Source organism: Macaca nemestrina, chromosome 7 (assembly GCF_043159975.1).
Source record: "Macaca nemestrina isolate mMacNem1 chromosome 7, mMacNem.hap1, whole genome shotgun sequence".
Lineage (NCBI taxonomy): Eukaryota > Metazoa > Chordata > Mammalia > Primates > Cercopithecidae > Macaca > Macaca nemestrina.
In genome coordinates, this window is record NC_092131.1 from 88,739,969 (window position 1) to 88,754,676 (window position 14,708).

Sequence of the window (14,708 nt, forward strand, 5' to 3'; positions counted from 1 at the left end):
ATAGCTTCTGGGATCTGGCTAGGCTCTTCTTTGAGAAAACAGATTGTTTCCATTTTATTTTGAATAAAATTAGATAAAATTACCATCATGCACTTATATCAAAATTATAAAATCATTTTCAAATTCTGTACATGGACATATATACATATGCATACATATGTCAATAGATAATTTCAAAAACAATTTTATATCCATAATTATTCTAGAAAATAAAAAGGCTAGTTGTTAGTGTGTATCTATATTTTAAGACTAAACTTATAGTTCCCTAAAATTATAAACATGCTTAAGCCTATGAGGAGAATATTATTCAAAAAAGTCAATTTTGCATGTCAAGTCCATAATAAGGTTAAAAACTAAATTTTCATTTAATTAATTTCTAATAAACTTGCAAAATTACACTGATGTTTCCCAAGGGAATGCTTATTTTTCACAAATAAGTATTGCATATACTTGCTATTTTCTTGGTCTGAAGTGGATTTCCTCAAGGCTTGCTCCTCATTTTTCTTTAGTCTTTCTGAAATGTAACATGCCTAGTGAGACTTTTACTGATCACCTGGTTATAGTCCATATTCCTTTGTTCTGCTTTATTTGCTCCATGGCACTATTCAATAAATATATTCCTTTGACAAAGGTGGTTATCTTCATTATCAAACTATCTTTTTTTCTCTTTTTGCTGTCTCTCAACTTCTCCCCTCTTAATTCATAAATATGTATATCATGTCAGATGTCATTAACTACATATTTTGCTTGTTTATTTTTAATTGCCTATGCCAACATCACCCACCCCCACACCTTTAGGATGTAAGTTACATGAGGATGGGACAGTTTTTATTATTTTTTTTCTCCCATTGCTTTGCCCCCAGAGTCTATAAAAGTGAGTGGTACAGAAAAGACAATCTGTAATTATTTGTTGAACGAATTAATTACATCAGAGATGCTATTCAATAGGCTTTGGAAAACTCTTCTGTTATTGTGATATTAGCTCAAATACAGTAAGAAGGGGCTGTAAAATCATCAGCAAAGGTAAGTAGTTCAAATATAAATTTAATTAGAAAATCTACTAGGCTATCTGAAATTGCATTTAGTCCCGTCTTTGAAGAGCAGGTAGCCAATCATTTTAAATAATATTAAACTTAACTTCTGTAAAAGAGGAATCATATTGAAAAGGTAAAGAGTACAACTGTGATACTAAAAGAATCACTTTTGATTAAAAAGGATGTATGTTTCTGAGATTCTAGGAAGATACATCTGTCATTGATAATTATTTAACTCACTGTTGTATACTTTACATTTTTTTGATACAGATAAGCAAATGCAGTATCTCGCTCACACTAGTTTGTTACAAATTAATTTCAATCTATTCTTATTGCTGCAGATACCTCAAATATATGGCCTCATGCCATTCCTTTATTTGATGTCATTTATCAAAGTAACTGGGCTGATTTCCATATCTTTACACCTGGCCAAATTGCCTGTCCCTTCAAGATTCTGTAAATGGTGCTAGACTCCTCATTTTCAACTATTAATAATCTGAATGTGTAAGTACAGTATGTATGATTCTCAAAGTTCTATTAAGGTATTGCATATTTCTACAAAAACATTTTAGAATACAATGGCAAGTCTCTCGACTTCTCTCTTTCTATCTCTCGACTTCTCTCTTTCTATCTCTCGACTTCTCTCTTTCTATATAGGTTTATCTGTTAGATAAATTTCTCTCTCTCTGTATCCATCTATCTATCTTGGCAAAGCATAAAGGCAAAAGTAAATAATAATTCAGATAATTATCTAAGTGAGCCCAGGGAAAATATTAATTATTAACAATCATGTGAATACTCATTGTCTTATAGCCTCACCTTTTCATTTTTATATTGATTAGAATCAAAGCATCTATTTGATTTGCAAAATGGTAAAAAGCTTATTCTTAATCTATCTCAATTATCTTTTTTTCCCTCTAGATAACTTCAGCAGCCCAGATTCAGTTAATGGATGGAGTAATAAGTCAGTGGTTACTGAATTCATTTTGTTGGGACTGTCTAGCTCTTGGCGACTCCAAGTCTTCCTTTTCTTTATCTTCTCTGTGTTTTATGGAGCTGCTGTGTTGGGAAACATCCTTATCATCATCACAGTAATTATAGACTCTCATTTACATTCCCCAATGTACTTTCTTCTTAGCAATCTCTCTTTCATTGATGTGTGTCAGGCTACATTTGCCACTCCCAAGATGATTGCAGACTTCCTCAATGAACACAAGACCATCACTTTCCAGGGATGCATGTCACAGATCTTTTTCTTGCATGTTTTTGGGGGTAGTGAGATGGTGCTTCTTGTTGCCATGACCTATGATAGATACATTGCTATATGCAAACCTCTGCACTACATGACCATAATGAACCGAGGGTGTGCACTGTTCTGGTGGGGTTTTCCTGGGCCATTGGCATCTCACACTCAGCCAGCCACCTGGCATTCACAGTCAATCTGCCTTTCTGTGGACCCAACACAACTTTTTCTGTGACCTCCCCCTAGTGATCAAGCTTGCCTGCTTAGACACCTATGTTTTTGAGATCCTGGTGCTCACCAACAGTGGTCTGCTCTCACTTATGTGTTTCCTCCTTTTGCTCGTTTCTTACACTATCATCCTTGCTACTGTGCATCACCAAGCCTCTGATGGGACGTCCAAGGCCCTTTCCACTCTGTCTGCCCACATTACTGTTGTGCTTCTATTCTTTGGCCCATTAATATTCATCTATATTTGGCCCTTTGAAAGTTTCCCAGTTGACAAATTTATCTCTGTGTTTTTTACTGTCTTCACTCCTCTCCTTAACCCCATGATTTATACTCTGAGGAATAAAGATATAAAGGAAGCCATGAGGAAGCTAAGGAGACGACATGTGGGTTCCAAGCAGGGTTTTTAGACAATTACAAAGAAGTAATACAAATTTCTACTTTTGGGCTTTGAAATTAACATATTTGATTATTGTTACTGTGTTTATATCACAAATAGTTTTTTACTAGACTGAATTAGAGGGCCTGAATATGGTGATCTGGAGTTGGCAAACACAGTGCAGAATCTTATGATGCCAGTTCCTATATTCTGTGTCTCACATCATCCTCCCTAAAGCTGCAACTACAGGCATTAAAACTCATAAGCAGTTTTTCCCCTTATACAGGCACCATTAAAAAATATCTCTTTGAGAGGCAGAGGTAAGAGGATCACTCAAACCCAGGAGGTCGAGGCTGCAGTGAGCCAAGATCGCGCCACTGAACAGAATTTGCTTTGACATAAAGGCGATATGAAGACTCTAAAAAGTGCTGCTTTACCTCATCAGTTACAGTTCATAATTATTCTGGCTAACAACTTAATGTTATAAAGGTAAAATTTTATATTCACAAATAAGGCATTAATGCTTATCAAATCTGTCTTTTGTCATACTTATTATTTGTGCTAAAATTTAAACATATGAAATACTATAGTATCAATTATAGGATAATAAATATAACCAAGTCCATAGTTAAAATTAGAAGACTACTCTTACACTCTCTGGAAGAAATGTCATAGCACTTACAAACTCTCATTACGCCACTAATAATAAACCTGTCATCAACTGACAATGACTGCAAGGTATCTGAATAGCCAGTGATTTTGTTTACTTAATTTCATTTAGGAGTGTAATTTTCAAAGTAGTTGCAGAAAATATATACATTGGTAATTAGAAAATATACCACATGCTTCTCTTTTTCTCAAACTTTAATTGAAACTTCAGAAATAGCTCATCAAACATTAGAAAGAATAAGAGAAAGAGGGTCATCACATGATTGATTCAGTCTTTGATCAGCCACAGCATCTGGCACTGTCATCACTGCATCATAAAATTCGAGCTTGAAGAGTTTATTCTGTTTATGATAGCTTCCAATTCAAACTTGTAATTTTTGAACTAAAGATATGATTATGTGTTTTGTTTTTATTACTTAAAATAGATCATGAGTCCCTAGGGCAAATATTGTCCTATTTTTTTTTTTTTACCATAGTTGTTAATGTATCAAAAGTTTAACATGCAAGCACATGTAGCAAGTGCCATAAAAAAGATACGCTTCCCAGAGCAACTGATATTCAGGTGATTTCTACCCTTGTTTTTCACAAATGTGGCATTTTGAATGATGGGATTGGAAGCCAGTGAAAAACTAGATTGTCCATCTCTAAGTCTTAGCTTATGTGACTCATTCATTGCACTCTGTAACAATCTGATCTTCTTTTCACATTTACTTTTCCAAGTGTGGAATTACTTCATTGGGTGCTACTTTACTAAACTGACATTGATTAAAGGTTTCTATCAATAGAATTATAATGGGCAATGACAGTTATCTAAGTAAAGAGGTAAAAGTCATAGGCCCTTGTTCCATAAAAGCTTTTAAGCTTATCAGGATAGCAATAAAATGTTTATTAACAGATAATAAGGGCAAGTAGAATATATAATAAAACACACGTTGAATTTGTAGGTTAGTGCAAAAGTAATTGCAGTTTTCATAACTAAAAGTAATTGCAAAAACCACAATTATGTTTGCACCAACCTAATAATAATCCCATTGTGTTAATGTTCAGTTTTGTCTAAAGCAACTCAATGCATTTTAGCAATTCTTAAAACTTAACTTATTTCAGAATATGTGTACACACAAAAGAGATGAAGAAAGGCCTTTGACCTTGTAGAAATAATTGCATATTAAAGAAGCAAAGAATCACAGAAATGTATAATGAAAAAGGACTTAATCTTTATAAAGGTTGCAGAATTACATGGCCAGGAGAGGACATTTAGCTGGCAAACCACCAGAAAATCAGATAAGTGATATTAACTTAATGAATTGTGCCAGTTTAAGTTTTGACCCCATACTCATAGACCTAGAAACCCCAAATTGTTAATTGCAAGAAATTTGAAGAAATTTGTCAAATTACAATAAAAAATAAAATTGTGAAGTTAATTAACCACAGCATCATGATTAGAACTGAAGTCAAATTACTTGGGAGTGGTTTGATAAATCTGTGTTAAATTGAAAAGTTTTGGTTATTTGCTTGGCATGTGTGAGGTTACCAGACTCTGAAAGACTGATAGAAAAAGATCTACCTGAACAATGTTGAGATAGTCACTGCTATCCGTTATCTTAATTACTTCCTCTGTTATTTATCCACACAATTGGTGCTGGATATAGTCTTTCTTTACGTGTGTTAACATCTCTTAGCAGGTTAAAATCAAGACACAGCCAAGACTCATGCCAAGAGAACATTGGCATATGTTCGCTTACCCATTATATATGTTTTTAGAACTTAACGCTCTCTCTCGAACTTATTTTATTACTTATAAAGTTTTGTGAGTCAAACATTATGAGTAGAATATTTTTAAATATATATAAATAGAAAACAAAAGTAGCAAAAAAAAAATCTAATAGATAATAAAAATGAACTCCTATTAGATTAATAAAGAGTAAAACAAAAGGATATTACTAAATAAGACTGAAAATTTGAAAACATGGAAGCTCTATTTGGTCAAAAATTACTGAACAACTTTTATAAAGCAATTTGCTGTATTTATCAAATTATGTCCATATTCATGAGCTGATAATTGTATTTCTAGGAGTCTATCTTGAATACTTTCTTTCTTGATTTTGTAACATAAAACTAAATGCATATATATATATATATTGCATATATATATATGTATTTTGAACATGATGAACTCTGGAAAATATAAATGGGCAAAGCGAATCATAAGGAGAAAAGAAACTGTTGATTTTCTCAGTGCAAGAGTATCATCTGAACACCTACTATCTACCCACAAAATTGAAAATTAAAATTAAAAAATTAATAAAGTATCATCTGAAACAGACTGACATTGTTTCCTCTTTCTGAGAGAACGTTGCTCCACTCACATAATGAGCTAGAATAATTCTGACTTCAAAATTTGAAAAGGGTCATCTAAGAAGGAAAAATTACAGGCCAATCTCACTCAAAAACAAAAATACAAAATTCCTTTAAAAACAGAGCAGTACAAATTCAGGAAAATATAATAAAATATTATCCATTTGAGATTACACAGCAATGCAATGTTGATGATGAACTGAATGAACATTTGATTATAATTTAATATAATTCACTGTATTAACAGAATAAAAAAACTACATATAGTATGTATATAGTTTTATGTATGTATATATGTATATATGGTATGTAGATATAGTATGTATATGTATATAGTATGTATATATACATACTATATATAGTTACTTCAATAGGTGGAAAAAACTGTTTAAAAATAGTTATTGTTGTAAAGAAAACTTTCATAAATAAGGAATATAAAAAGTGTATATGACTGCAAAGTTTAAATCAGCCATAAACCCACAATGCTATCTAGGAATGACACTGTTATCTGCTCAACTTATTTGAAATACCAATTCAGAAGGCAAAAATAATTTTAACAAAAAAGCCAAAAATGTAAACCTAAAGTAGAAGGAGGTGAGGTTCACAGCACATGAGGTGAGGAGGTGAGGTTCTCAGCACATCTAATTCGAAAGGACTTTAGAGGTCAACCAGTTGAGGGGTTGTCAAATTTATCTGATCATGAAAATCCCTGGAGACTTTTTTTTCTTTTCAATTTTAATTTTAGATACAGGGGATATATGTGTAGATTTGTTACAGGGGAATCTTGTGTGATGCTCACACATGTGATGAGATCCATACTCCAAAACTTAAATACTGAGTATGGATCTCACAGGTAGTAAGCATACTACCTGATAGGCGGTTTTTAAACCAAGCTCCCTTTTCACCCTCTTATAGTCCACAGCGTCTATTGTTACCATATTTATATTTATATGAGCTCAATGTTTAACTCCTACTTCTAAGTAAGAACGTGTTATACTTGGTTTTCTGTTTCTGAGTTAATTTGCTTAGGATTATGGCCTCCAGCTCTATCCACGTTGCTGCAAATAACGATTTCACACTTTTTTATAGTTGTGTAGTATTCCATGGTATATATTTACCATTTAAAAAATCCAATCTGTTATACCGTTGATGGGCACCTGGGTTGATTCCATGTCTTTGCTATTGTGAATAGTGCAGTGATGAACATACAAGTGCATGTGCATTTTTGGTAGAATGATTTATTTTCTACCGAATATCTATCCAGTAAAAATGGTAAAAGAAAAAACACCCTACAAAATAGAGTGTTATGCCACCAAAAATGATAAAGCAAGGAGCTAAACAAAAATCCCTCTTCGATAAAGAAATGAAAAATTGACAAAAATTTACAGAGCCACAGTTTCCAAACCCTGGAGATTAAAGAAAGGCTTACAGCAACCCAGGGAACATTTATTAAAGAAAAGTAGTCTGGTTCTTAACAGTAAATACTAAAAAGAGCCCGTTAGGTTGAAATAAAAGTCCTAGACAGTAACTTGAATACTTATGAAGAAATAAAGAGGACTAATAAAGGTAAAGGCATATGTCAATGTAAAATACATAAATATATATTTTATTTGTAATACTTTTTTCTCTTATCTGATTTAGAAGATAACTTCACAAAGAAACACCTACAAACCCACTTGTTGTTCAGCTCAAAATACATAAAGATGTAATTTGCATGACAATAACAGCCGGGAGAAGAGGAAAAAACAGAGCTATATATCAGAAGCAAAGTTTTAAAAATATTTTTGAAATTAAATAGATATTAATCCAAATTTGATTGTTGTAAGTTAAGGTGATAATTGTAAGCTCCATGGAAACCACTAATAAAAGAGAATCAAACCAATATGCTAGCAAATATATGTTTAACATGAAGGAAGAATTAATAAGAAATAGAGAAACATAAAAGATATGAGACATACAGAAACAAATAACAGAGTAGAAGATGCCCTACCTTATTATTAATGACTAAATATAAATAGATTAAATACTTCAATTAAAAGGCAGATATAAGCAGCATTGATTGAAAACACAACTTATCTATGTGATGCCTATAAAAAAACTCACTTTTGATTCAAACATACAAATAGGTTGACAGAAGATTCATGAAAAAAGAGAAACTATGCCAACTGTAAGCAAAAGAGAGTTGGAGTGGATATGTCAATATCAGATAAAATGGACTTTATAACAAAAAGTCTTAATAGAGAAAGAGAAAGAACATTGTGTAATGATACAAGCATAAACCCATCAAGAAGATTAAACAATTTGGTACACATGTGTGTATGTTATTATTTCATTAAATGCCAACAGAGTCCTGAAATACATAAAGAAAAAACTTACATAATTCAAGGGAGAAATAGACTGACAATAATGGACAAAAATGTTAATACTTTTAATTTTAAGTAGAGCACTAAGATAGAAAATCAGCAAGGAAATAAAAGACTTGAAAAACTCTGTAAGCCAAATAGACAATGTGTTTATAGAATACTCCACCAAACAACAGTAGAATACATAGTTTCCTCAAGTGCACATAGAACATTCTCCAGGATAGACCATATATTAGGCCCTAAACGAAGTCTCACTAAATTTAAAAGGATTAAAATCATGCCAACTATGTTTTCTGATTACAATGGAATGAAATTAGAGATCAGTAACACAGTAAAACTTGAAAAATTAACAAATAGTGGAAGTTCAACAACATATTTCTAATATCCATTGGACCAAAGAAAGAATTACAAGGGAAATTATAAAATGCTTTAAGATGAAAATGAAAACACAACATACTAAAACATATGTAAATCTTTGTGACTTTGGATTAGGCAATAATTCTCTGATTTGACACCTAAAACACAATTAACCGAAGAAAAATAGATAATTAACTTTATCAAAATTAAAAACTGTTGAGGTTTAAATGACACAATCTAGAAAGTTCAAAGAAAACTCACCAAATGAAAAAAAGATTGTGAACTTATGTCTGACATGGGTCTTGTATCCAGAATATATAAAGAACTCTAAAAAATAACAACTAAAGACAAATAACTCACTTAAAAATAGGCAATGAATTTGAATAGACTTTTCTCCAAACAAGATATGCACATAAACTTAACCACATAATATTGCTCAACACCATTAGTTGTTAATAAAATGGAAATTTAAACTACAATGATATACCAATTCACAACCATTAGGATAGCTGTAAGTAATTTAAAGAATGGAAGATAACAAATGCTGTCAAAATTGTCAAGAAATTAAATTCCTCATCTGTTGCCTGTAAGAATGTAAATTGGTGTAGTCACTCTGGAAATCTGCTGGGTAGTTCCCTAAAAAGTGAAACATATGCCCCAGAAATTCCAATTCTAGTCAGAGTTCATAGGTTTCTATTTCATTTTATTTCATTTCAGAGAAAGAAGATGTTTATCCAAAAACTTGTACACAAGTATTCATAGCAGCAGTACTATCAACAATCAAAACTGGAAACAACCCAAATTCCCATCAACTGATGAATGAATAAACAAAATTTCTATATCCTTACAATGGAATATTACATAGCTATAAGAGGGAATACGGTATTGATACATGCCATAACATGGATGAAACTTAAAAACAATATGCCAAGTTAAGGAAGCCAGACACATTATTATTATGTCATATCACTTATTAAAATGTCCAGAATAGACAATCCCAAAGAGTCAGAAAATAGTTTAATGGTATCCAAGGGCTGCATTTAGGGAAAATGGGAAGTAAATGCTAGTGGTTACAGGGTTTCTTTTGGGGTTGTGGAAAATGTTTTAGAGTTAGACAGTAGTGATAGCTGCATAACCTTGTTAATATGATAAAATTTACTGAACTGTACACTTTAAAAGGGTAAATTTCATGGTAAATGAATTATAAATCATTTTAAAAGAGAAGTAAACAGTATTCATGATTTTTTTTATTTAAAAAAAAAGACAGTATGAATTTCCACTTCCAGCCATGAGGTACTACTGGATTTAATTTCCCTTCATAATTATGCAACAAGAAAACTGGATAAAATATATCACTACATTGTGTTTAATCACTGGTCTACATGCAACACAAGACTAAGATCCTTGAGAGAATAAAACATAAGGTTAATGTTATGATCAACCCAGTTTCCTCCACGGAGGTACTTTCTGCATTTCAGGGCAGCACAGGTAATTCAAAGCAGGGCACAACTGACTGATGAGTGAGAATACAGAAAATGGAGCTCAGAAGGTTGATGATGGCCAAAATCTACATCCAGGACAACAACAACAACCACCACAAAACAGAAAAATTACACAGAAAAAACTCTCCAGACATTTCTATGGGGCCCACTTGAGTTATTGAATAGTAAGATGAGTAAACAAAGGCTAAAGCTCCTAAAATCTAGGAAAAATTTTGTAGAGCTATAAGCTGAACTGCGAGAGTTAAAAATTCTATATCCTTACAATGGGATATAGGAACTCTATAACTTCGTGAGTTTAAAGAATTCCCAAGACTGGCCAGGCGCGGTGGCTCATGTCTGTAATCCCAGGACTTTGGGAGGCCAAGGCGGGTAGATCACCTCAGGTTGGGAGTTCGAGACCAGCGTGACCAACATGGAGAAACTCTGTCTCTACTGAAAATACAATTAGCCGGGCTTGGTGGCGGATGCCTGTAATCCCAGCTACTTGGGAGGCTGAGGCAGGAGAATGAGTTGAACCCAGGAGGCAGAGGTTGCGGTGAGTCGAGATAGCACCATTGCACTCCAGCCTGGGCAACAAGAGTGAAAATTCCATCTAAATAAATAAATAACATAACATAAAAATACCTAAGACCTTAGTCGATCCTGGGCAATTCCTTAAATATCAGATAATTCCTTAATACCAAGGCTAAAGTAGCTTAGAGAAGTCTACTCTAAACTCATCCTAAAATATTTTAAAATAAAATGACATAATTAGCCTAGCCCATAAGTAACTTTGCTGACTGAACAAAGACTACTACTTTTGAATAAAAAAAGAAAGAATCCAGCACTCAGAAATATTTTTAGTTTCCACCATCAATAAATGTGATGAAGCATAAAAATATACATCATAATGAGTAGAATTGGAAACTGATTCAGATAAGCTCAGAAATTATCAAGATGTGGAAATTAGAATAAAATAACTTTAAGAGAGCTCTCATAAATATGCTCAAATATATAAATAAAAATATAAACAGAATGAAGAGAGGAATGGAATATATTAACAACATCAAAATTTCATGAGGTGAAAAATGTTAGACACCACAAAGGAAATTATCAGTAAACTAGAAGACACAGCAATAGAAAATCTCTAAACCAAAGTACAGAGACAAAGATATGAAAGAAAAAATTGAACAGAGTCACAGTAATATGTAAGAGAATGCCAATTGGCCTAACACATATGTAATTGGAGTTCCAGAGGAAAGGATAAAAGGAACATATAGGAAAATATATATTTAAAAATGGGGACCAAAATGTTCTGAATTTGATTGAAAGTTATAATTAAAAAAGTCAAGAAGTTCTACCAACCTCAAGCAAGATAAATCAAAAGAAAATCACAAGAAGACATATCACAATTCATACGGGAAACTTGTCATACAGAAAATATCTTACAGTAGCTATGGATAAAAGAACAACCACATGCTGAAAAACCAGAATTCAAATAACTGAATACTTACTAGTATAAAACGGGATTACAATTGTTAAAAAACAGAACGAAAACAACACAGTCAACACAATCATTTAAGTATGAAAAATATCCTTCAAAATGAAAGAGAAGTGAAAACTTTTCAAGTCAAACAAAAGCAAGGCATATCATGGTTGACAGAATTCTACTACAAAAATGGAAAGTTAAGGAAGTCCCAAATTAAAAAAACAATAGCAACGTAGTAGATATAAACTGAACATATCATTCACATTATATGTAAACAGTATTAGAAGTCTACTAAAAGGCAGACATTGCTAGAATGAACAATACAAGCAAGAGCCAACTATTTGCTGCCTACCTTGAATCCATTTTAAATATAAAGACACAGACTACTTAAACATAAAAAGATGAACAAAGATGTACAATACAATGCAAATAGTAATTATAAAGGAGCTAAAGCAGTCATATCAATATCTGACTCTGTAGATTTCAGAAGAAAAAATACAATCAAAAGTAAAGAGAAGCATGTCATGTGATAAAGTACTTAATCAGTCATGAAGACATACCAATCCTTATCAGTTTGCACCTAATTTCAGAGTTTAAAATAGATAGAATCAAACATATCTTCTTATCTAATCGTATCTTCCACCTGACCTGAAAAATAACATAAACATAGAAACCTACAAACAAATGTTTATAGCAGTTTTATTCATAATCACCAAAAACAGAGAGAAAGCAACCAAGAAGTCCTTCAATATAAAAATGGATACTCAAACTGTGGTAGATAATACAATGGGATACTATTCCATGATAAAAAAGAATGAGCTATTAATCCATGCAACAAGAAGAATGAATCTTAAATGTGTATTGCTAAATGAAAGAAGACAGTTGAAAAGGCTATACATTGTACAATTTCATTTGTATCATGTTCTGGAAAAGGCAAATATGTAGGCACAGAAAACAGATTAATGGTTTCTAGGTGTTTGAGGAAGGGGAAGTGGCTATCTGTAAAGGGGGTGCACAGAGGACCTTTTATCATGACACATCTAGATTGCATGGTACCAGAGTTTTGAGTTTTGTGTTATGAATCTAGAGTCCCATTAATGCTCAGATTCTTTATTTGAACTCAGAAATATAAATTTTTGCAAAATTATTTGGAGTTTCTTTACTAGAATCTACTCTGTAGGATACAGCATTTCTATTGTATTAATAAAGCAGCTTTCACTTTTTTACTCTAGAATCCTTGCCCTAGAAACCAAGCATATGGCTCTTGTGAAGCTATCAAAATGCCAAGGTGTTTGCCATGTAATATGCACAGTCACATGATGAATCCCCATCATTTTTTGACACTCCCAATAGTGCTTTTCTAAACCTCTTCAAAAGCATAAAGAATTAGCTAACAAAATTACTCATTGCTTTAAAAAAAAAGTGTTACATCTCTTACAGAACAAAGCATTTCCATTAGGCCTGCTGCTTCTTCCGTTTGCGAAATCCTCAAGGTGATGCACTTAATTCTTGTGGGCAAACAAATTGTCTCACATAATTATCCCTGATTAAGGTGATTTCTGCCATCACAACTCTCCTCTGGGTCTTTTGGTCACTACAGCCCAGTGATGTCAAATTCCTAATTAGCTTGTAATAATTGTGATGGCTTTCCTTATATCAGTGTGCTGAGTATACTGATACTTGAGTGTAAAGGGTGAGGACTGAAGTCTGGAAAGACATGGGTTCTCTATCTTTGTCCCTTATCCAGTGGCTCCCGGTAAATTTTGTTTTCCTGGGTAGGTGCTGATATTTTAAGGCCAAGGACAGGGATTGAGTCAGAACAGAGAACAGACACCAGAGACAGTCAATTTTACTCCATATTGTTTTAAATTAGTTTGAATATTCTGTGCCCATTTTACCTACTGTTATCCCAATACTTAACTCCGAAGAGTGATTGCTGCATGACTTTACTAAAACCAGTTTTAATTGGATATACATTAATTTCAATATAATCTTTTATAATTATTCTTATCTTTGAATTGACTTACTCATTTTGGATCATGTTTTTCAAAAACTGGACAATGCGTTTGGGAGAGGGAATTCTACTCTTTTTTGAGGAAACACAGAGCACCTGGGAGGGCATGTAATTTACTTACAATTATAAAGTTATTTAGTGAAAGATAGAATTGGAAAATATATTTTCTATATCCTAGGCTAATATATGTATTTCATTTTTAAAAATTAATATATTCTTTTATTTCAATAGCTTTTAGGATACAAGTGGTTTTTGGTTACACTTGGATAAATTATATAGTAGTGAAGTATAAGATTTTTAGCGCACCTATCATCCACAAACACAAGTAGTGTACATTGTACTCAATATGGCTAATACATTTTTAATAGTCCATAATGTCGTTGGACAGCATCCATTGATTTGAACTTCAGGTTTTTAAAGCTTATAGTTTAGAATGGTCCTTCTTAATCGATGACTAGAAAGTAGTAATATAAACCACTAATGAAATTCAACATTTCTTGCTGGATATATATTCTATTTGTGAACAAAAGCTATCCCATGTATAATTCCTTAAAATATATTGTAAAATATTACTACTATTATGGCAAATTCATTATATCACTACTGTACAAGATGTTTGATTTAGTTATGTAATGATTTTATATATATATATATATATATATATATAAAACACATCTGTGAGAAGCAAGTAAAAAGTCACGTACACTTTGAATCAAGGGAAAGTCAGATGAAAGGAAGAAAACCCTAAATCTTCCCTGATGAAATTTTGGATAAAATGATGCAATATTCCTACTACTTCAGAGTCTTTACAGGTCCCAAATCACACAAAAATCACTATTATTGGTGGTACTTCCTAAAACATTCTCCAGTTCATAGCTCCAGTGAGGCTGAATCCTTTGCAAAACTGTGAAGCAGAAGATTTTGTTTTCAGCATTTCTTTTCAGTCTACTCTTTTTCTCCTTTCAGATTCCCGACTGCTCCAAATGCTCCTCTAGTTGCCTAAGACTTAGATGAAGATACAGCATTCAGACCCGTCTCACCTCCTTGAAGACAACTCAGCTACAGACACCCTGAATCCACTTCTGTCTTATTTAGAAGT

At 32.6% G+C, this 14,708-nt stretch overlaps 1 pseudogene; it reads left to right on the plus strand.

Moving 5' to 3' along the window:
* The first annotated feature begins 1,166 nt into the window (after positions 1 to 1,166).
* Positions 1,167 to 14,708, plus strand: LOC105499208 (olfactory receptor 4K1-like; annotated as a pseudogene).